This window comes from Myotis nattereri, assembly GCF_964212035.1.
Source record: "Myotis nattereri genome assembly, chromosome: 2".
Taxonomy (NCBI): Eukaryota; Metazoa; Chordata; class Mammalia; order Chiroptera; family Vespertilionidae; genus Myotis; species Myotis nattereri.
In genome coordinates this window covers 182,018,104-182,042,738 of record NC_138076.1, presented here as the reverse complement: position 1 = coordinate 182,042,738, position 24,635 = coordinate 182,018,104, and positions in this window count along the sequence as shown.

Below are 24,635 nucleotides of genomic sequence, written 5' to 3'. Positions count from 1 at the left end.
CAAAAGGGAAGTAGTTTTCATGTCTTTTCCACATGCAAAAAAGAGATAATATAATGGATGGAAAGCCTTCTTTGCTCATAAGGCTAATGAAATTTAAACATCAGACCCCTTCTCTTATATAGCTTACGTCCAAGGTTGTTAAGGAGACTCTAGAAATGCATTCAGATGGCCATGAGATTTTACAAAATTTGAAGAAAATAGATATTAACCAAAGACATTTGGTTACTACAGCTGTCTCATTACACTATAATTTTCTGTCCACTTCTCTCCATTTGGATGGTGTTGGTGTGGCCACCCCATTTTGTTATGCGGTGGGGCCACAACTCTAGTAACAAAGAAACAGAATTTCCGGAGGATGAGGCCCAGAAATCAGGATTTTAAAAAGATTCCCAGGTGATTCTAATGTGCAGCCAAGGTTGAGAAAGGGCAAATAGCAATATTAAAGTATTTCCTCTAATTAATCCCCTTTTCATGTGCATGAATTCCATGCACCTGGCTACTAGTTAATAAATAAATAAATAAATAAATAAATAAATAATACATGTTTACAAATGTGTGTTCATAATTATGTATTTTAAAAAGTGGTCCCTCCAAAATGTTTAAGCTTTGGATCCCAGGGTGGCATCCCTTCAGGACAGTAAGTAGGAAAGGAGTAGGGGTGCTTGATCAGGGAAAGCTTGCAGGTGTGCTAATTCAGAGAAGCCAGGGCTGAAGGAACTGATGTGTTTAAGCTCTAGAGTCAGACCACCTGGGATCAAGGTGCTCATTTTGCCACTTAATTTTGCTAAGCTTCAGTTTCCTCACCTGTCAGCATGAGGAAACTGGAAATAAGGAAATAATTTTTACTTCAGATGTTTTTTGTAGGAATCCAAGGACATAATGAATGTAAAGTGCTTAATACAAGGCGGGGCACATAATAGGTGCTCAATTTATGGTAGCTGTTATTCTTTGTAAAAAATACACACAATTAAGTCTGCCATCTATCTCAGAGAAATGGTGTAAGGAAGAAATAAGTAGCATCAGAAGAAAAAGAGATCGGACCAGAATTGAAATGTACCTGTGTGGGGGTTAACAGTATCCGAAAATGCTCATCTATTTGTCCCAGGTCACAGGACACAGTGTGTGTATGTGTGTACTTGTTGTGGGCAGGTGGAGCAGAGATGGGGGAAGGGCCAAGAAGGAGAGCAGCAGCTGGCTGACATGCCTGGGATGCCAGGCCCTCTATTGCTGTCCAGCCCCTACTGTCCAGCCCCTGCTGCCCCTTTGTTCAAATGGCCTGGACCTCGCCTTGCAGGGTCCTATCACTGAAGGAGCAGTGATGTGGAAGCTGGCCTGTACTCAGTGCTGTGCTAAGTCCCAAGGCAGGTGCAAACTTCCAGCCGCATTTCCTCTGCTCAACCAAGGTAGGCACAGACCATCCATCCTTCAGCTCTGAGCATACCGCAACATTCTCAGAGGTATGAGCATAATAATGCCCTCATGGAGCTGCTACTTGCGTTAAGAAGCAACGGAGCGGAATGAAAGATATTAATGGTTTGGACAAAGAAGAGCATCTACAACAATAGTGATATTTCCTACTCTTCTTAGGAAAGCGAATAAAAACTAACATTTTATCTAATGAGTCTAATAGTTTTGCGTTGTCACTAGTTTTACATTTGAGAACATGGGTCCCTTGAAGTCCAAAACTCAGAATTTTGAGCCGAAAACAGAAAAGTGTTTTTAGTGCTATATTAATGTGTATCCATGTATAATGATTAACCACATTCACACAATTGTCTTGTTTAATTCTCCTAACAATCTTCCAGTTGGAATATGCAGGCTCCGTGTCCACTGTTTGTCTATTAAGAAACTAGTGCTCTAAGATGTTAAAGGGAAAAAATGTTAAAAGAGTTGAGACTAGTGCCCCTGCCTTCCCACACAGAACACACATGCACATATGAAAAAATACTTTGACTATGAACACAGCTTTTGTGTCTATAACATTATGCGCGTCTTTCTGAAATTATAACTTCATTCCTCCTCTGTATTTCTCTCCAGCTAATGGGTCAGAAGGGCCACATGGGGGGGGGGGGTAGAAAATACCCTCTGCTCATTCTATACCTGATTTCCAAGAGCCTAGCTCTTAAGGAAATATTGATGATGTGGGCCAACTAGTAAAGAAAACACAAAGGCAAAAAGATTTTCCTTCTAGACTTTGAAACAGTTTCTACTGGGTGGTGAGGAAGAGAGACAAAAGAGACAAGTTAGTCCTAAAGGGATACTGGCTGAGAACGTCCAGGGCAGAGCCCAGGAGAGATAACATGAACCTGGGCAGGGCACTAGAATTCAGGCATAGGGGGCAAAGGGTGGCCCAGCACGGATTCTCGTGGCCTTATGCCTAGAAGGAAGCTGCAAGTTTCAGCCTCCAAAGGTGTCACAGAACCAGCAGGCTGTCCACAGGCTTGCAGGGGCCATATGAGCAGAAGGTCAACAGCCTCTCTGTGGCAATCTGTGTGGAGCAGATCCACCCCACATAGAGCCTTGGATTTCATCATGGCCTTCAAACGCTTACCACAACTTCAGCCAGGCAGGCTCCCACCAAAAGCCCGAAGGTAAGTTTTCTGCCATGCCAGTGGAATGATGTGTGAAGGTGGATATTAAATTGAATTTTAGAAACATAAATGGTAGCTTGCACACCTGATGTTATAGCCTGAGATTTAAAACCACCATTGTATCTTAAAAGGAAAGAAAAAAATCATAACTGCAGTGGCAGATGTATACATTCATTTAGAACTGTGGTGTTACAGTTGAGTGTGTCAGACTCTGACTCTCCAAAACAATCAAAGGGTATTTTTCCATCCCCTTATCTGACCCCTACGAAAGGTTTAAAACCTAGCAGAAGCCATCAGATATAATCACTTGCGCTCTCCCTCTGGTGAAACCTCTCATAAAAGAGACCATCCATTGTAGAGATCTCAGATATCTAAAATTTAGTGCATTCCAAAGTAGACACTGCATATTGAGGGCCTTATCTCAAAAGCAGAACCGACAGCTAGAAAATATAAAGTACTCAAAACATTTACTGTCTGTCCTCTTAGGCATTCTGAACTCAAAGCTTCCTAATCCCAATGACAGGAAACATAGATTCCTTTGAAAAGAAAAACAGATCCGAGTTATCATTTAAGGTTACCCTGCACATATATTGTCAGGTGCTTTTTTGCTTGTTTGTTTTGTTTTTTTTTCTCATGATTTGCCTCAATTAAAACTCAGATTTTTTTTTTTTCCTCAAAATTAGTCTGGTAAAATTACTGCTTTTCCTCCCAAGTAGATATAAAGTAAGAGTTGTGTATACAAGGTTATTGCTGTTGGTCTGATTTACTGTCTCATTTGCTTGCTTCCCGTGTAAACACATGTTATCTTTCATGTGTCTATGGCTTTGCTCCCGCTGTTCTCTCCACCAGGAGTGCCATTCTCTTCATTTGGTCTTGGGTAAACTTGCCTTCCTCTACAAAACAAATTTTAGCTTCTCCCAGGAGTCCCTCATTCCCCTTTGTTCCCTTCTCATTTTACACAAGACTGCGGCAGCACATACTATAGTAGTGACCCGTCCCCACCTTGCAGCCTTTGTGCTCACTGTCCCCAAATGTTTATTGCCTGAAATGTTCTTCCCAAGATAACCATACGGTTCCCTTCGGTACCTTCTTTGGGTATTTTTGCGAAGTCTACCTTCTTTGAGAGGTCTTCTCTGACTCCTCAGAAGTATACCTGCTGTCAATCCTCCCTACTGGCTCTTCCTCTTCTTAGTTTTTTCTCTTCAGCATGTATCAGTATTGAACATATTATGTATTTCTCACATCTTATTTATTTATCTAGTTTATCATCTGTCTCCCTCACTCTCATGTAAGATTTTTTTACTATTTTATTCACTATTCACCATCCACAATACTGGACACCCAGTAAACAATAAATATTTCAAAAATGAATGAATGAATGTGTGACTATTACAATACTATATGTGTAAATTAAATACTACTCACTTATCTATGTTCTAGTCATCCTTGAATATTTTTTAGCACTTCCCATCGTGCTGGGTATAGACAGAGCATGCACAAATGTTTACAAAAAATAATAATAATAAATAAATAAAGTGAACTAACCATGCCTTTCTTACAACTGAGATAGAATGGAAATTTTACCCTAATCCATAACACACCTTGTAATATCATAAAATAACAGTATTTCCTGGACAATGGGGATATTTTTAACCATCAAGTAGAATGATAAAAAAGTATCCATAAATTATTCTGATAATACTGAGTATTTAAATATTTTTTTCAGCAAAGCAATTCATTAAATTCCACAGCAAATACTTATTAATATCTAGCATTTATTAGTCATTATGATAGGCAGTAGGCATTGTACAAAGTCAAACAACTAAAATTCATCTCCAAAGTGAATTGAAACAACAGAAAAGCTGAAGATTTTACTTTAACACCCATTTGTTAAAATACATTTTATCCAGAAATTCAAACATTCCACATTGGCTGCAAGTGAGGAGAAATAAAACTATAAAGTGAAATTCAAAACTTTAATAAAAAGTAGAATCTAAAATAGAGTATTAACTAAAGTTAAAATAAAGCAAATGAAACTGAATTACACAAGAAGGCCATGCCACCTTGTGGGTATTGCGAGTATTTTACCATTCTTGATGTATAACTGGAAAGTGACCAATTACAGAAGGAGTAATTGGGAAATTTTTCAACAATTTTTATGGTAAATAAAGCACATGGTACTTATGTTTTGATGCTGAAAGTAGGGAAAGCATTTTTTTAAACCAAAATAAAATACATCTTGAACTTTGATGAAAGAAATAAATTGCAGGTGATGAAGACATAATGTTTTAAAACAGAGATTATCTTCTTTACAAGATGAACTTGAGCATCTATCTAAAGATGCATGCCTGGCGTGGAGGCTCAATGGTTGAGCGTCGACCTGTGAACCAGGAGATCACAGTTCGATTCCCAGTCAGTGCATGTGGGTTGCAAGCTAGGTACCTGATCGTGCAAGAGGCAGCCAATCAATGATTCTCTCTCATCATTGATGTTTCTATCTCTCTCTCCTCCCTTCTTCTCTGAAATCAATAAAAATATATTTTAAATAAATAAAGATGCAGAAATTCCCATCAAGATGGCAGTGTAGGTAAAAGCTACCCTTGCCTCCTCCCATGACCACATCAAAAATGCAACCAAACTACAAAACAACCATCATTGAGAATTGCCTGAAGTCTAGCTAAACAGAAATCCTAAAACTAAGGATGTACAGAAGCCACACTGAGACTTAGGAGGCATAGAGATGTAGGAGGGGCTGGTCCCACATCAACTTGTGGCAGTTAAAAATCAGGAAGGATATCCTGGCTGTGTAGGTCCCCTGAGGAGTGAGGAGTCCCTGTCCCACACCAGGCTCTCAGTGCCAAGAAGAGAAGTCCCTATAACTTCTGGCTATAAAACCAGCAGGGATTATGACTGAGTGACACAGAGGTCTGCTGGAGTTCCAGGTGTTCTTCTTAAAGGGTACACACAGGAACTTAGTCACTGATGGACCCACTTGCTCAGAGCCCCAGCTCTGGGGCAGCAGCCCAAAAGGCACCAGGGACATGTGGGGAGGAACTGAATTGTCTGGCTTCAGGGTGAGGGCGGGAGGAACAGCTTTCTCCCAGACAGAAGTACTAGCAGAAGTCATTGTTCCTTTGCTGAGCCCTGCCCCTGGAGGTGCAGGCAGACACCATATTTGATTCTCCTTCAAAATGGCTAAAACTGTTCACTTTGCCCTGGTGACTCCCAGAGAACCTATCCCACCCAACGTTCAAGCCCACCCAAGCAGCTTCCAGTGGCTGTTCCATAAAGATGGCCTGTCTTGGTTCATGCTGCAAACTTTCCTAGAACTCCTCAAATGTTCACAAACCCCAAATGAGCATCATCTGGCCTGGGTGTGCCCCATACCTTTTGCTAAGCAGCCCCAAGTCCAGCCCTGACACTAGTGGCAGCTGGCCTTAGTTTGTGACTTAGTTTCTCTCAGGCACTTCCAAGTCCAGCTCAAGTGGCAACCATCTGAAGATCACTTTGCAGCTTATACCAGGTGGCCCTGGACAGCAAACAGCTACAAATGACTTTGGCCTGTACCTCCCAAGAGATCCAAGAACTAACACATCCAGTGGTCAGCTTCAGACCACACCAGAGCACCACCCAACCACCTCCACAAATGACACATTCAAAGGACAGACTGGATGGGCACCAGAGTCCTGCTAAGGTGAATCTTGGTCTGTGGGGTCAGCCCCTGCATAAAATCTCCTCCACTGTAGTCATGGCCAGTCCTCACAACCAATCAGCCTGAAGGTCAGTTTCTCCCATTGATGTGCCAACCGCAATCAAGGCTCAACTATAACAGGAGAGCACATGCAATTCACACAGGGACACACCTGGGACACCTTGCTTAGGTGACCAGGAAGACTGCACCACTGGGCTCCACAGAACACCTGCAACATAAATTCATTCTGTCAAGATTGGGAACATAACAGCACTACCTAATACAGTGGTCGGCAAACTGGCTCGCGAGCCACATGCGGCTCTTTGGCCCCTTGAGTGTGGTCACGAAGTTTCAATCGCACTGTACGTGCGAGTCTACACATGGTATTTCGTGGAAGAGCCACACTCAAGGGGCTGCAGTTTGCCGACCACTGACCTAATACATAGAAACAAATACAGGAAGACAACCAAAGTGAGAATACAAAGAAACATGCCCCAAATGAAAGAACAGAACTAAACTCCAGAAAAAGAACTAAACAAAATGTAAACAAGCAGTATATATCAGATGCAGAGTTCAAACCACATAAGGATGCTCAGAGATCTCAGTGAAAACTTCAACAAAGAGATAAAAACATCAAAATGGAGAGAGAGAACATAAAAAAGAACCAGTCAGAAATAAAAAATACAATAACTGAAATGAAGAATACAATAGAGGGAATCAACAGGAGATTAAAGAAAACAAAGAATCAAATTATTGATGTGGAAGATAAGGTAGCAGAAGAGCAAAAAGAAAAAAATAGGGACAGTTTAAGAGGTTTCTGGGACAACATCAAGCATACAAACATTCGCATTGTAAGGGTACCAGAAGGAGAAGAGAGAAATGAAATTGAGAATCTATTTGAAGAAATAATGATAAAAAACGTCCCGAACCTGTTGAAGGAATTAGATATATTAGCCCAGGAAGTCCTGAGAATCCCAAACAAGATGAACCCAAGGAGGCCCACACCAAGGCACATTATAATTAAAATTCCAAAGGTAAAAACCAAAGAGAGAATCTAAAAAGCAGCAAAAGAAAAGCAGTGAATTTACCTTCAATGGATCTCCCATAAGACTGTCAGCTGATTACTCAACAGAAACTTTGTAGGCCAGAGGGATTGGCAAGAAATATCCAAAATGATGAAAAGCAAGGATTACAACCAAGATTATTCCATCCCGCAAAGTTATCATTTAGAATAGAAGGACAGATAAAGAGCTTCCCAGGCAAGAAAAAGCTGAAGGAGTTCACCAAACAAGTATATATTACAAGAAATGTTAAAGGGTCTTCTTTAAAAAGAAGAGCTCTGATCAGTGTGGCTCAGTTGGTTGGAGCATCATCCTTTTCACCAAAAGGTGATGGATTTGATTCCCAGTCAGGGCACATACCCAGGTTGTGGGTTTGATCCCCGGTCGGGATATGTGGGAGGCAACCAATCAATGTTTCTCTCTCTTTCTCACTAAAATTAATAAAATAATAATATAAATTTTAAAAATAAAAAATGTAAGTAATAAAATGGCAATAACTATATATCTATCACCAATTACTTTACATGTAAATGGATTAAATCCTCCAATCAAATGATATAGGGTGACTGAATAGATAAGAAAACAAGACTTACATATGCTGTCTAAATAAGAACCTTAGAATCATAAACTTTAATCCTGGAAAGTACCTTAAATGAGGTAAAGGGATCAATGATTCATTCAATGAATCCGTAGATGACTAAATTATTTTACCTCTCATTATTCTTTATCTGAGAAATTACCAAAAATCAACAAAGAAAAACTCTCTTATTGGCAAAATAACAAAAAATAACAAGAGCAGAGTAAATAGGATCATTGAATGGTAGCTGGAAAGGGTCTTAGACTTGGTTAAATCCAGTGTTTCCAGAAGATATTTGTTATATAGGCATACCTTGTTTTACTGCTTTTCACTTTATCAGACTTCACAAATAGTACTTTTCTTTACAAATGGAAGGTTTGTGACAACTCTGTGTTGAGCACATCTAACAGTGCCATTTTTCCAACATTTGCTCCCTTCCTATTTCTACGTCCCATTTTCATAAATATTACAATATTTCTAACTTTTCTACTATTATTATATTTTTATGCTGACCTGTGATCACTGATTTTTTTATGTCAGTGCTGTAATTGCTTTGGGGCACCACAAACTGTGTCCATATAAGATGGTGAACTTAATAAATAAATGTGTGTTCTGACTGTTCCACTGATGCCTGTTTTCTTGTCTCTCTCTGTCCTTGGCCTCCCCGTTTCCTGAAGCACAACAATATTGAAATTAGGCCAATTAATAACCCCACAATGACCTACAAGTGTTCAAGTGAAAGGAAGAGTCAGACGTCTCTCACTTTAAATAAAAAAACTAGAAATGATTAAGTTTAATGAGAAAGGCATGTTGAAAGCTGAGCTAGGCCGAAAGCTAGGCCTCTTGCAGTAGTTAGCCAAGTTGTGAATGCAAAGAAAAAATTCTTGAAGGAAATTAAGTGCTACTCCAGTGAACACAAGAATGATAAGAAAGACAAATAGAAGGTTTACAAATATTGCTGATATGGATAGAGTTTAAACGGTCTAGATAGAAGATCAAACCAGCCATAACATTCCCGTAAGCCAAAACCTTGCTCTAAGAGTAGAGCAAGGCCCTGACTCCTCAATTCTGTGAAGGCTGAGAGAGGTGAGGAAGCTATAGAAGAAAAGTTTGAAGCTAGCAGAGGTTGATTCATGAAGTTTAAGAAAGGAAAGGAAGCTATCTCTATAACATAAAAGTGCAAGGTGAAGTAGCAAGTGCTGATGCAGAAGCTGCAGCAAGTTATCCAAAAGAGCCAATTAATTAAGATGCCTACACTAAGCAGTGTAGATGAAACGGCTATATATTGGAAGAAGATGCCACCTAGGACTTTCATAGCAAGGGAGAAGTCAATGCCTGGCTTTAAAGCTTCATCAGATAGGCTGATTCTCTTGGTAGGGGCTAATGCAGCTGGTGACTTTAAGTTGAAGTCAATGCTCATACTCCTAGAACCCATAAGAATTATGCTAAATCTACCCTGCCTGTGCTCTATCAATGAAAAAACAAAACCTGAATGAGCCCTGGCCAGTGTGGCTCAGTTGCTTGGAGCATCATCTCATGAATCTGATGATCATGGTTTAATTCCCAGTCGGAACTCATATCTAGGTTGTGTGTGGGTTTGATCCCTGATCAGGGCACATACAGGAGGCACCTGATTGATGTATCTCTCTCACATCAGTATCTCTCTATCTCTTTCTCCATTCCTTTCTCTCTAAGAGCAATTATTAAATATTTAAAAATTAAATTTAAAAAAACTGAATGAAAGTATGATAGCATGATTTATTGACTATTAAGCCCACTTTGAGGAAATACTGTTTACAAAAGATTCCTTTCAAAATATTACTACTTATTGACAATGCACCTGATTACCCAAGAGCTCTGATGGAGATGTAAAACAAGATTCATGTTTCCATTGTCCTGCTTGCTAACACATGGATCAAAGAATAATTTTGACTTTCAAGTCTTATTATTTATGAAATAAATTTTGTAAGGCTATAGCTGCCATAGATAGTAATTCCTTTGATTTACTATCAGAACAAAGTAAACAGAAAACCTTCTGGAAAGTAGTCACCATTTTAGATGCCATTAAGAACATCCATAATTCATGGGAAGAGGTCAAAATATCAACATTAACAAGAGTTTGGAAGAAGTTGATTCCTGCCCTCACTGATGACTTTGAGGGGTTTAAGACTTCAATGGAGGAAGTAACTACAGATGTGGTGGAAATAGCAAGAACTCAAATTAGAAGTGGAGCCTGAACACGGTGACTGAATCCCTGCAATCTCATGATAAAACTTCCATAAATAAGAAGTTGCTTCTTATGGATGAGCACAGAAAGTGGTTTCTTAAGATGGAATCTACTCCTGTTGAAGATTATTGAAATGACAACAAAGGATTTAGAATGTTATGTAAAATTAGTGGCTAAGATAGCAGCAGGGATGTTCTACTTTGGGTTAATGCTATCAAAGAGCATCACATATTACAGATAAATTGTTTGTAAGAGAAAGAGTACATCAGTGAGGCAAACTCATTGTTTTCTTATTTTAAGTAATTGCCACAGCCACCCCATCCTTCGGCAACCACCACCCTGATCAGTCAGTAGTCATCAGCATTGAAGCAAAACTCTCCACTAGCAAAAAGATTACAACGTGCTGAAGTCTCAGATAATGGTTAACATGTTTTTAGAAATAAATAAATTTTAAATTAAAGTATGTACATTGTTTTTTTAGACATGTTATGGGACACTTAATAGACTACAATATAGTGCAAACATAACTATTATATGCACCAGAAAACTAACAACTTGTGCGATGTGCTTTATTTTGATATTCAATTGCAGTGATCTGGAACTGAGCCCTCAATGTCTCAGACATATGCCTGGACTCTATTTCTAAAAGATATCAAGATGCATCACTGAAAAAATTTTTTTTGGAAAGTTCTGTACTGTAAGCTGGGGTCTTTAACTACAGAACCTTTCACAGCCCATAATATGGTAATGTAAATTTGGAGGATATAGTGTACAGCATTTCCCAACTTATTTTAATTTATTTTATAAGTTTACTCTTGCAGACAATTTCACAAGTCTAAAGTATAAATTTTGAGAACTCTGATATAAGCCAATTCCTTATTTTATAAAGAAGAAATTGACACCATATTGGTATGCAATTTTCCCAACACAACAAAAATAAAAAATGGCAGACAGGACCAAGTCCCAGTTTATCCTAACCCCTAAACTTAGTGATCTGTTCTTTGCATGATGTGACACTACATCCATTCTTTCCAAATTGTCATACTTCAAAATTACTGCTCTGAAAAAGAAAATGTGTTAAAAAAAAAAAAAAAAGCTTACTAACAATCTTTTTTTTTTTTTACAATTTTATGTTTTTTTATACAATCATTGACCAAAAGATCCAACACCTCCAACTCAGCCCCACCCCTAAAGCTGCCACTTCCCAAAATGACATCTTTGTGGTTTCCTCAAAGTGAGACCACCAGACAAGAATAGTAATACAAATGAGTTTGATTAACTATAGTGTTTCTGCCTCTCTTGAGCTCAGACCCAGATGTATAGTCAAATTGGTTGGCTTTAAAATGTTCATTTTGAGAAAGTGTCCTTGACTATAAATGAAATGATTCAAATATTTAGAGAGAAATTTTCATGCTTACTCAGTGATGTGAAAAACCATGACATTTACCAAAAATAGATATTCATATGCTCTAGCTCTTACTTTCATGTGACGTGTTAAAAGGGGAAGATGTGGGGGTTGTGGGGTTGAATGCAGCAAAGGCATGTTTTTCTCAAGATCATGAAGTGAAGGAATGAATGAATTCAATGACATATCTATAGTTCCTTGGCCATTCAGGCATTGGCCTGAGAGCCCCCAAATCACATACAGATGGCTCCAGAATGTCTTAGATGGGGGGACAAATGGCTCTCCAGGGTCCCCAGTGCTTCTCAGGGACATGACCTCAATGTAAAACCCCAAGAACACCCATCTTCAGAACAGACTCCCATTTATGGATAGCATTTGTCCCTCTGAGGCAGCCTTACTTCCTCCTTTTGTTCCTTTTATGTTTATACTAAAGAAACTCAAGATTACATTGGCAACGCTAGAAAAAGAAGTGAAATAAAAAGGAAATTTAGGCCCTTGTTTGTAAAAATTGAGCCCTAAAACTCTGCTATTGAGGAAAAGGTTGTGGTTTTCTTTTATTTAAAAGTATTTAGAGTTGTCACTTTCATAGAATGCATTAAGTGGACAATTGCTCAGTTTTCAAAGTATATTTGTAGAGCTCCTGTCAACCCAACTTTTACAAAACTAATGCAAAAAAGTAATAGAAAGGAGAAGTAATGAATATTAAATCTTTCTTCAGCCCACTGTCTGACTCTCTTAAGGTCTGTGCTGATATTTTTAGGCTTTGAGCACATATAAAATTTCATGGCTGTTTTAATATACATACAGGCTTGAAACAGATGAAAGCTTCCATCTGAATGATATAGATTCCCACTCCCACACGCAGTACTCAGACAAAACACATGAAACTAAGTTTAACTACTCCAGAGGAAAAAAAAAGCAAATTCAATCCTGCCAGGATCTGAAGCTGTGATTCTAAGGATTTCAGGCTTTTCAAATCTGTTCTTTAGCTTTTTAACACACTCCCTGCTCTTAGGAGCTCTCACATGGCATCAGTCCCAGGACCTGTCTGATGTCTATATAGTGAATCTTTATTATTCAAAATGGATGCAGTTCTGGGGGTCATTGTAAACAATAGAGTATCAAGTGAGTGAGCAGAGAAGTTTGTTCTCCTGAGGAAGAAGGCAAAGTCTTTCAGGAAGGATTAATTTCCATTCCTGGTTCAATGAGGAATCTGTGAACCGATGAATGACATGACAATGAAGAATGAGGACTTTCTATCCATTTGCAGGCAAACCACATAGGAAAGAGGGGGACAGACACTTACTGGGCACTTAGTATATTCTATGCACTGTACAAGGGTTTTTTTAGACACTCTATTTAATTTTATCCCAGGAGACCTCATAAGCTCGCTCATAAGTGAGTTTTCTATGCTCTGTTTTCACAGAGGGGGAAAACACACACACACAAAGTCTCAGGACTTATATAATATGTTTAAGTTTACACAATAACTACAAGTGTCAAAATTTGAAAGACCCAAAGCCAGTTAGTACAACTAACTCAATTTAAGCTAGCAATGGAAAATTCCCTGTAACCAATGTAAATAGAGTGAACACAAAATCTACCTATACAGCAAACAAATGATTGCTCTGCACTTAGCCATTCTCCAAATCTTGCACAATGCTTTCAACTATTGTGAAAACTCCTCTGAATAGAAATGTATATATGCGAGGTCTCAGGGTGAGGAAAAAGGTATTGCTCCTTTTTATTAGTAAAACAAAATGCTATATTTCTTTTCCCCCCTTCAGCTTTATTAATATTCTAGGGGCCCAGTGCATGAATTCATGCACCTTGAAAGGAACTGTGAGCCACGAGGCTGTGGTGGGCACAGGGGCGGGTCTCAGCCCATCCTCCACGCCATGGCCCAGCCCCTCCCACCATGGCCCCCCAATCCCCTGTCTGATGGCAGCCTCGCTCCTGCCACTGCCACTCCCATGCACTGACGATACTGGCCCTGCTCGCACCCACTGACAGCACAGAGTGATTGGGGCCAGTGCCAGCAGCAGGTGTGAGCGGGGCCGGCGCTGTCAGCAGGTGCGAGCAATGGCTGCTGCCCCAATCGCCCCTCAGGAGTAGGGGGAGGTGGAGAAGCCCTCAGGGCAGGTCAGGGCTGGCAGTGGCCACTTGTACCTGCTGATGATGCCGAGTGATAGGAACTGGCACCGGGTGCTGGCAACGGGTGCAAGCAGTGGCTCTGGTGTCAACAGCAGGTGCAAGTGGGGCCATTGCCAGCAGTGGGTGTGAGCGGAGGCTGCAGGCCCTGATAGCCCCTCAGGAGCAGGGGGAGTTAGAGAAGCCCTCAGGGGCAATCGGGGGCAATCGGGGCCAATAGCCACCACTTGCACCCACTGACAGCACTGAGTGATCAGGGCCAGTGCCAGGCTGTGCACTGGCAGCAGGTGCGAGCAGGGCTAGTGCCAGCAGCAGGTGTGAGCACCAGGTGGGACCATGGTGCATGGGAGCATAGAATTTTCAGTAACTACCAGAGGCTTGTCCCGATGACAGCGACCGGTGCCCTGCCTTGGTTTGGCACCCCCACTCACCTGCTCCACCATCCCACCATGGCTGATGCTGGCCATGTTCTGCGCGCGCCCCCTGGTGGTCAGCGCACATCATAGCGACTGGTTGTTCGGTTGTTCTACCATTCAGTCTATTTGCATATTAGCCTTTTATTATATAGGACTAGAGGCCAGGTGCACAAAAATTCATGCACTAGAGGGGTTGAGGAGTCCCTCAGCCTGGCCTTCCCCCTCTCACAGTCCAGGACCCCTTAGGGGATGTCCTACTGATGGCTTAGGCCCTCTCCCTAAGCCACAGTCTGGCCCCGGCCTCACAACTGCCTGAGCCCACAGCTGCCTGAGCCCAATGCTCGCAGCTGTCAGGGCTCAAGGCTGCCATGAGCCCTGGGCCTCACAGCTGCTGTGGCTCAAGGCTGCCTGAGCCCAAGGCTACCTGAGCCCCAGGCCATGCAGCCGCTGTGGCTTTGTCCGGATGGACATCCAGATGGATGTCCGGAAGACGTCTAGCATATTACCCTTTTATTAGTATACATAATTGACAAAGAAGTGTAAGCTATCACATCTCTTAAGAGGAAAATAGAACAGTCAAATTGCTAGCACTGCCCAATTCAATACATCCAATGTAAAACATCTATAGATTTCACTTCTGTGGTGAGGTTCAATGACTCTTGCAGTCTAAAGAATACATTGAAATGAGTTGAGTATTGGGCCGTTTATTCAAATGCTATGATCTTGTCTCCCTCATTAGGAAGAGTGACAGTTCATGAGAACATGCCATGTGAGGACTTTCAGAAGAAATCCCAATGCATATCATTTACAACCCTGAAATCTTAATACAACACTTCATAAACTGCTAAATATATTGTTTATTGAAATGCACTTTCCAACTATTAAAAAAATCATTAAGCACAAGCTGCTTTGACTCAGTGGATGGAGCATCAGCTGACTGAAGGATCCTGGGTTTGATTCTGGTCAAGGGCACTTGCATGTGGGAGGCAACTAATGGATGTGTCTCTTTCACATTGATGTTTCTCTTTCTGTCTGTCTCTCCCCTTCCCTTCCACTCTCTCTAAAACTCAATGGAAAAATATCATCAGATAAGAATTAACAAAAAGAATCATTACTACTCCAAAGCTTGGTTCCTCTGCTATTGTTTCAATTGGTTCCTTATAATCATGAAACAAGGACTACTTGTAGTTGTCCTATTTCCCCTTCCTTCCAAGTATAGGGAAACAATTATCTATTGTTCTATTGTTTTTCTGCTCATCTTAAAAGAAAAGCATTGACTGACCCTTGCTCCACTCTATCTTTTTAGAGACGTTTATCTCACAAACAGCCTTTGAATATGGAGACAGTGTCTCTCTTCAAAGCAAAGGGCAAGTTTGCATAACAGCTTTGGAAGATGGAAATAGTGTCTCCCTCTGGGATAAAGAGCAGGTATGAGTACTGACTATTATAGAAGACTAGAGGCCCAGTGCACGAAATTCGTACATGGGTAGGGTCCCTAGACCTGGCTGGTAATCAGAGCTGATTGGGGCCTGCCTTCCCCCAGCTACCGACTGCCTGCTGGGGCTTTCCTTCACCCAGCTGCCAGCTGTCTGCCGGGGCCTTCCTTCGTTCTGTGCTTCTCCCTGGTGGTCAGCCCACATCATAGTGAGCAGTCAAATTCCTGGTTGGTTGAACTCCCGAGGGGACAATTTGCATATTAGCCTTTTATTATATAGAATTCTGGTTCCCTAAACTCAGAATTCCTCTCCTGTAACATAACCCACTGTGCGTGCAAGTGTCATTTGGCCTTTTGCGCATCAATCTGTGCATATTGAAGCTAGAGCTTCAATTATTATTGATTATTAGCACAGAAGTGCTGATAATCTGACTACTCTATTATTGTGAATTACAAATTGCTCTTTGTCTCTAATTCAGGAATCTTGCCTTCTATTAGCATCTATGATACTGTGATAGGCTAACTTGCTGGCTGCAAGTGCAACAGACTCTCAGATTCTTTACCTGTGTTTGGCAGTTTTAGAGATGAGGATGGGATGCTAACTGAGACATAGCTTCCTGGAAGAGGAAGGGTGGGATGTCTCACAGGCCCATTAAAGGGACTTCAGGGAGTCTATACAATCAGTAGTGAAAATGTTGGCCAAATTGCATGGTGTACCAGGCAATAAGTGTTCCTCTTCTTTAATAAAGAGCCATTTGGAAAGTGGTGGAAGGTTGAATACAGGCTATAGTTCAAAGACAGCTGTCTAAACATTACTCTGGCTGTTGCTAATTCTCCTCGAGGTATGTAGGTGGGGGGGGGGGGAGGGCAGACAACTTCCTTTTTAATTTGGCGACCGGCCTCAAGTCCCCCACATTATAACAAATAGCACTAAGATTCATCCCAGTATACCTGCCTTTGAAACAAGAGTTGCAGAGACATACACCCATGCTGAGAATGAAAGGAAGAAACTTTTGACCAGATAGGTAGAAAACAGGCACATCATTAAAACTTGGCTGATAGCTTAGGATATATGGGGACAGGGGACATAGTACTTGTTAAGGAGAATGGCAACAAGTGGCACATCTGATGGTTCACACTCTGTTATTGTGCCAACCTTAAATGTATTTGGAGATGACAGTTAAATTCTCAGAGTATTTTGTGATAGATCCTGGCTGATAAAAAGGACCTTTGCCCTTTTCAGTGGTATCTTCCCGTGGCAGACTCCCAGGAGAATTTTGTTCTTCTTTGCCTTGGTTGGCTTTATAATGCCGTTGAAGTTGACCCAATGGAAAGCGAAAAACTGACCCAAAGAAATCTACATACATTCTTGTGATCAGTATTGTTGCCCAGGAAAACTACCCTATCCCTTAGGATGAATCTGAGCAAGAATTTAAGATGTTTGCTTGGTAACAACCAGTAGTTTCCCCAGAGTAAAAGGGGTCCTCAAAGAAGGTTGCTGCTACACAAGTCAATCCTAAATCACCCAGAGAACACAAACCCTGGAGCCCCAGCTAAAAAGCAACATGTCTGTAGTTGCAGAGTCAAGATGTCCCCAAATTTGAAAGAGAAAGTGCCAGTAATGATAGCCTTGCCACTTGACATAGGGCTTTCGGTGTATCAAAAACATGAGAAATTTGTTTGGTGGAGCTGTGAACTCAGTATAATAAAGGTTATGTCTCCCTTCAGAAAAAAAGAGCATAGATATTTACTGCCCATTATAAAAGAACCAAGTTCTTTATGCCCAGACTCCTTTCCTTTAACACAATGCAGTGATATAAAGGGATTATCTGACTCTCTTTGCCTCATTCTATGAGAATTGGGACTCAGAGAACCCATGTAAAAATGCTGATGCTCTGGCTTCTGTTGTTGCTATGAGTATTAAACTGTCCTTTGTTGCCTTGCCAGTGTGGTTCAGTGGTTGAGCAATGACCTATGAACCAAGAGGCCGTGGTTCAATTTCTAGTCAGGGCACATGCCAGGGTTTTGGGCTCGATTGCCAATAGGGGGCATGCAGAAGGTAGCTGATCAATGATTCTCTCTCATCATTGATGTTTCTATCTCTCTTTCCCTTTCCCTTCCTCTCTCTCTAAAATAAGTAAAACCATTTTAAAACTCTTAAAAAAATAAAAAATAAATAAACTGTCCTTTGTCTCTGACCCAGTAGTCTTGTATCTTCCACCAGCACCCCTGGAACTGTGATAGGCTAATTTGTTAGCTTACACATCAAGCAAACTTATAGATCCATCACAGTTCTTGACACCAAATTTATGACCTTCTGGGAAGATTTGGGAATTTGAAGAGATGCATGTTTTCTTTTTCTGCTGTTGCTTATAAAAACAAGGTAAAAAGAAACATTTCATGAAGGTAAGTGAAATAGCAAGGGGAAAATGAAGTGAAATACAGCTCTTAGATTTAAATTTAAAGTTTTTTTCTAGTTCTATTATGTGAAAACCCACCATCAGTAATATCAGAATGTTTCAACCAAAACATCCCACTGTGGAAAATTTAATTTTTCTTAAGCAAAGGCATTTTTTAATATGACAGTTTTGTGGATATAAGAATTTCTCACGATTATAGTCACATAAACCTAAGACGTGTTGCCATAGTCCCCTACAAAATCAAGTGTAATACTGGTGTAAAATACATAAGTTCTGTTTCTTTTTCTCGACAGTTTCCTCAACTAGAAAATGGTGGGAGTGGACTAAAACTCTAAGGCACATTCCAACTTCTACAGTCTAAAAGTCTTACATGATGAAGAGAGAGGGGTAAACTAAAAAGTTGAGTTGTTCGTATAAAGCAAATCTTAATTGGGCAGGTCTAAGGTCATGTCCACACAATGTCATCTAATCAGTGCAAAGTGAACATTTTAGTAAAACCCATAGATTTGTTATTACATAGTGAACCAATGGTACTGAAAAAAAAAAAATACTAACAAAAAACCCTATTCTGCACTTAAAAAAACAACAACTGTATGTGTAGATATGACCTAAGAACTTTTTGAGATTTCTTAAGTCCCACAATCTTCTTTCCAATAATAAACAAATCCCCAACAAATCCCCTTCTAGAGTGCAGGGGCTGTGGATACCAAGCAGCATTTTCTCTGGAGACTTTTCCCTGGGGAGGCCTTTGAACTTCAGTCTTTTGGGATTTTACAATCTTGAGTTAATCTGATTCAATGCCAAGGCATGTACAGACTTTATTTTAACTCCTTCATTTTACAGATGAAGAAACTGAGGCTTAAGGCCTCATTACCCACCCTGCGCCAGAACTAATTCTGGTGATGTCGGCCACTACATTTTCATCTCTTTAAGATAATTTCTTTAGAAAACATGAGGTGTTTTATGTTCCTCCTGTTTAAGATAGTAGCCCAAACTACTAAAACCTATTTAAAAGACAGGAGCCTTTTCCATTAAGACTAGAAATGACATTATGTGGCAGTGGAGGAGAAAGATGTAGAAAGAGAAAGTATGATAAAGATAGGGCATTTTAGGGGAAGATTTTGATAAATTCGTCTTCGGGTGATTTATCATTTGTTGAGCTGAAAGTAATAGAAATATAATTTCAAACTCCTCTAAGTTCTACATTTGATTTAAAATAAACCAAAATGGACTTTAAAAAATAAGTTTCTTAAGAGATACTTTGTTCTTTTCCTCTGAAGTGAGTCCAAAATCAACAACAAAAACCAAACTGCTAAAGGATGGAATGTCTTAATCTGGATTAGTTTGGTCACTGTTTGATTCAATTTAATTTAACTCAACAAACATACATTGAGTAAGTGATATGTATAAGGCACTATCATTTTTATTTTCCTATCTCATTACCATGTATCTCTGAAGTTTAAAAGGTAGTTGAATGGGAGGCGACAGGGTGTGTAAATTAGAGTTCAGGGTTATATTTGGCCCTTAAAAGCTAAACTCTTTGTACTTTCTCGACTGACTAGTTCCTAATGGAGATATTATGTTATAAAAGTATCTGGCAACACCAAATGAAAGGCAATGCTATTACTTATATTACTTACATTCTATTGAGTTAATGAGCCTTTGTCGCTTCAATATTCCAGTGGGATTAATATGTATACATGTGTGTGTAGTGGGGTGGCCGATTCTCAAGGTTTCCTCAGAGCTATGGTTCAAAAGCTACATCTAATTACTTAAAGAGAAAAATGACAATCACTTCATATTAATGTATGCAGGACAATCCTTCATAATGGTTTAATGTGAATGCCCCCCTCTTTATACTAACAAAAGTATAAATTATCTTCCCACTTTAACTCATCTCAAAGAAGTCATAACTTTAAAGTCTCTGAAGAAAGATTTAAGGCAAACATTATGAAGGCTGGCAACTTTCCAGTATAACTTTGGATTTATAAACATAAATGACAAAGGCCCAAAATGCAAACATTAAATTTCTTTTAGTTCTAAATTTGCAAAATTGATATCAATTATCTATATAAATTTTTAATTCATTCATTTGAGCAAAGATTGCCGTGAGGTTATTGTATTAGAATTTTGCATTTAACTAACTCCCTAGAGAAATATCTTTTTAAATCAAATGTTAGAATGATTTAACACACTCTCTCCCCTAAGATGTTCAAAGACCCTATAGATATTGGCTAATTAAAGCTTATCACATCACTGATGGACAAGAAGATTGAGAAAGTATGGCTCTCCTTTGAGAGATGCAGGTCCAACATCAAGCAGATTTCAGAGATGCTGGAGAGCAAAGAAAGAGAAGCTCTAAGGACACTGACATTTCCAACCACGTATAGATCCCTTGTGTAATTGCCACAGGTTCAAAGATTCAAACTGGACTGAGGGGATATGGAGGAGACATTTTTTCTTTTTTTCTTTTTTTGCAATAAATTCTTTCCAATCTGGTCTTTTCTAGGACAAAAGAATGACAGAGGAAATCTATGCCCAATCTCTCAGACACTTTCAACCAACTTGATATGTGCTGTGGGGGTGCCACATTCTACAGACGGGTGACCCAATCATGATGGCAATGTGCTTTTGATAAAAGGCTTTCTATGCTTTTCTGTTTTGTACTAGTGTTATCTGTGCATATGGCATCATGTAAAATAAACTGTGGAGCCAGAAAAGCTAAATCTTGGTTCTTTCCCTTACTAACTTTGTGATATGGAAAGAGTTATTATACCTAGAGTTCAGTTTTCTTATCTGAAAAATTAGGATAATAAAACTCATGGCCCAGTATTATGATGAGGATGAAGTGGTAAAATACAACACGCTTTTGGAACTTTATGAATTCAAAAATGTTAGCTTCAAAATAAGACGTTTCTATGGGGGGAGTCAATGTGGGGGGGAGTGTGGGTGTTTGGAAGAGTGGTGTTTGTATAACTGATTTTTTGTTTGCAATTAAATCCAAATCTATCTGTGAAAGACCCCACATAGAACTCTGCTTAGTTCAAAAGTCAAAAACTAGTTCAGATCATTAGAAATGCAAACTAACTCAACTTGAATTCTTCTTTGTTAGCATTACTAATTGAGAGGTTATTATTAAACCATGTGGCTCAGTTTAACTGGAGCTCAAATGAAGGAGTAAACCAATGGCATTGCAAAATAATAAATAAATAAAATAAATCATGTGCTTTTATTCAGGACTCAGAGTCTAAAACCCAAAGTCAAGTTATGAAACACCTTACAAGCGATGAAGCATTAAGTGGAAATCACTGATGCTATAGAACTAGCTCCTACTGTCGCTGAAGGGAGAAGACGCTACTCACTGTAATATCTGAACCCAGAATGTCACTGGCAGTCACTGCTTTCTCAAATAGACCAGGTTTTCGGTTAAATTTTTTTTCCATATCACTACACTGCCACATCTCATATGATTTTTCCATAGCTCCTCACATAAAAAATATTTGACTAGAAAAAAATACACTTCCAAATTCTTTTTTCCTTCACCAGATCTAAACTGAAAGACAATTATTATGGAAAACAAGAGGCAGCCCTGAGAAAAGAATCAAATTTTTAATTTTGATTTAACTTCATATTTATTCACATAAATCTTGATTTGGAGGTTTTTATAAGGATTAGAGGCACTTGATCAATGCAGGGGAAAATGTAGAATTCCTAGACTGACAACAAGAAATACATACTTCTTGCCAGAAGTTTCCTTGGAACAATGAGAACTAATATTGAAATGTAGCAAACATCTAGTAGCATGATTCTACTGCAACTAACTCAAACATAAATATATTTCTGTTTCCCCATAATTAATATTCTTTCTTCAGGATGAGTGATCAAACTAAATGAAATAATTATTTAAGTTCAGATTGTAAAATACTTCCATGTTCTGAATTAGTTCTGGTTTATTCATTTAAAAAACACACAATACAAAACCTGAGCTTAGGTCTGGTTCAAACAAGGTCCCTAGGTTTTTTTTGAAATGGTTTAAGTTCAGTTCACAGTTCAGTTCAAAAATAATAAAGTCAGGTTCATATCAGGTTTAGCAAACCTTGCAGTTTCTTATGGTTTGAGATTGAAAGGTGTTGTTTAGGTCAAATCTTGACCTCAGAGGCTGGGAAGTTTCATCAGGGTGGCCGCATACAAGACACACAGCAAGCCGAGTTGTATGCAGCGCCTCTGAAGCAAGGGATGAAGAGAGCAGTGGTGGTCTGCTTGGTGAGAAGGAAAAGAGGTGCCCATGTCCTGTGCATTTCAACCCTAGAAGTAACGGTACTGGAAAACTTGAACTCCTGCCGGGTGAACCAATAGATGGTAGGGGCTGCGTAGGGGAGGAAGGAAGAGAGTTAATGTCTCCACACAAGCCAATTTCTTCTCTTTACAAACATCTCTCCCCTTTACCCAAGGCCAGTCTCCCAAGAAACATACTATTTCTGCTGCCAGTAAGAGTCTTCTCCTACCACACCACCTCCCATTGCCTAACGCAACTTAAGTGGCATTTCTGAGACAGACTTCCCCGACCTCCACTTTTGAAATTAGATCCCCATATTACGCTCATGTCTCCCTTAGTTTTTTGCCCTTCGTTGCCCTTATTACAATTGTAATTATAAATATACTTGTGCGGTTATTGCTCATGGTTGGTTTCCTTCATTAGACTGTTTGCTTGTGGAAGTGAAAAAACAACACAAGAATTTGTTTTAATCCTCTATTTCCAGCCCTGAATTGGAGGGTTTGATCCATAGTGGATGCCTACAAAATAATTGTTGATTAGGCAGCTCTCTGCTTGTAAATGTCAATCCTATCCATTAACTGTCTTTCTTACCTTCAAGTCCTATTTTACTTTCTAAATACCCATAGATGGATTATGCCTTGAGCAGTTAGAAATAATAAAAGCTATCAATTGTTGAAGCCATAATGTAGGCTGGATATGGCACTAAAGAAATCATTGCCCTAACTGGTTTGGCTCAGTGGATAGAGCATCGGCCTGCAGACTCAAGGGTCCCAGGTTCGATTCCGGTCAAGGGCATGTACCTTGGTTGCGGGCACATCCCCAGTAGGGAGTGTGCAGGAGGCAGCTGATCGATGTTTCTCTCTCATCGATGTTTCTAACTCTCTAACCTTCTCCCTTCCTCTCTGTAAAAAAACCAATAAAATATATTTTTTTAAAAAAGAAATCATAAGGCATTGTTTCCGGTAATCTTCTCAACACTGTGAAGTGCATAAAATTATAATTTCTATGTTATAGGTTAAGAAATCAAGATTGGATTAATCTTAGGGGCAAGGCATATCTTGGTGTGGAATAGGAAAGTGGAGGGGGGTGTTGGTGAGGAGTGTGGAGAGAAATGTCAGAGAGATATAGTGAAGGTAGGAGCATGCCAATGAACATTTTTATGAGATAATCTCTTCTGAGTCAGCCCTGTCTGTGCCACTTAACAGCATCACATAGCCCACATGTGTTGCTGCTATCTGCAGCACTAGACAAATATTCCAGAGTTGAATCCCTTTTCCTGGTGCTCTAAGGAATGAGAAAAGAGCAAATCAAAGAAGATTGCTAAAAGGAGACTTGACTCTGTGACCCTTATTGTTTAACGTGTATTAAATATGTTCTTTCCTTCTGTGTCTAAAAAGTTATGGCGAACACACGGGTGGTCAGATTGGATAAGTCCCTGGCCCTCTTCCAGCCCTGTGATTCTACAATTCTGTGTTGCCATAATAATTCCCCCTATGTTCTATCAATGGACTCTTTACTTCCTTCAGACTCAAGATTGACCTAGCAACTGAAGTTGGTCCTGACATCTAACATGCCGAAACTGATGGTGTCTAAAAGATACTTGCTAAACTTCCATTTGTGTACCACCAAGATAAATAAGTATGAAATTGGCAATTTATTATTTTTGTGTTAATCCTCACCCGAGGCTATTTTTCCATTGATTTTTAGGGAGAATAGAGGAGAGAGGGAGAGACAGAGAGAAACATCGATGTGAGAGAATCCCCACAGAGGAGCCTGCTACCAAGGTACATGCCCTTGACCTGAATCGAACCTGGGACCCTTTGGTCCGCAGGCCGACACTTTATCCACTGAGCCAAACTTGCTAGGGCTGAATTTGGCAATTTAAAAGTTAATTAGGTCTGTTGTGGCAGCCACACATTTAAGTCATCTCATTGCATATGAGAAGAGCTCCTCTGGAGTATGTCATGTAGCACTTTTCTCTTCAATGATAACTGGTAGGAACACAAAATTGCAAAACCTGCCTTTCTCCCACACCTCAACTTCTCTCTCCTCCTCTTCTCTTTATTTCTGTCACTTCTAGGGTTCTGTAAAACTGCATTGATAAGGCACTGTTTAAAAGCTTGACAATTACATATTTTGTTGCATTATAACTTCTTACGAATGGGGTTCTGTTAGTGAATGGAAATTTACAAATAGCTCAGAGGGTTTTAACTAATCAGGCTGTAGTTATTTGAGCATAACTAGAAATTCTTGGCTTATGGACAGATCTGGCTTATGAATATATTTGAGAAATAATAATGGTAGATTTATATTTTGTGTGGAGGTAGAGAGAGGTTTTTCTCTTTGGGCTAGACCTATAACTCCAGGATTTTCCAATTCATATGG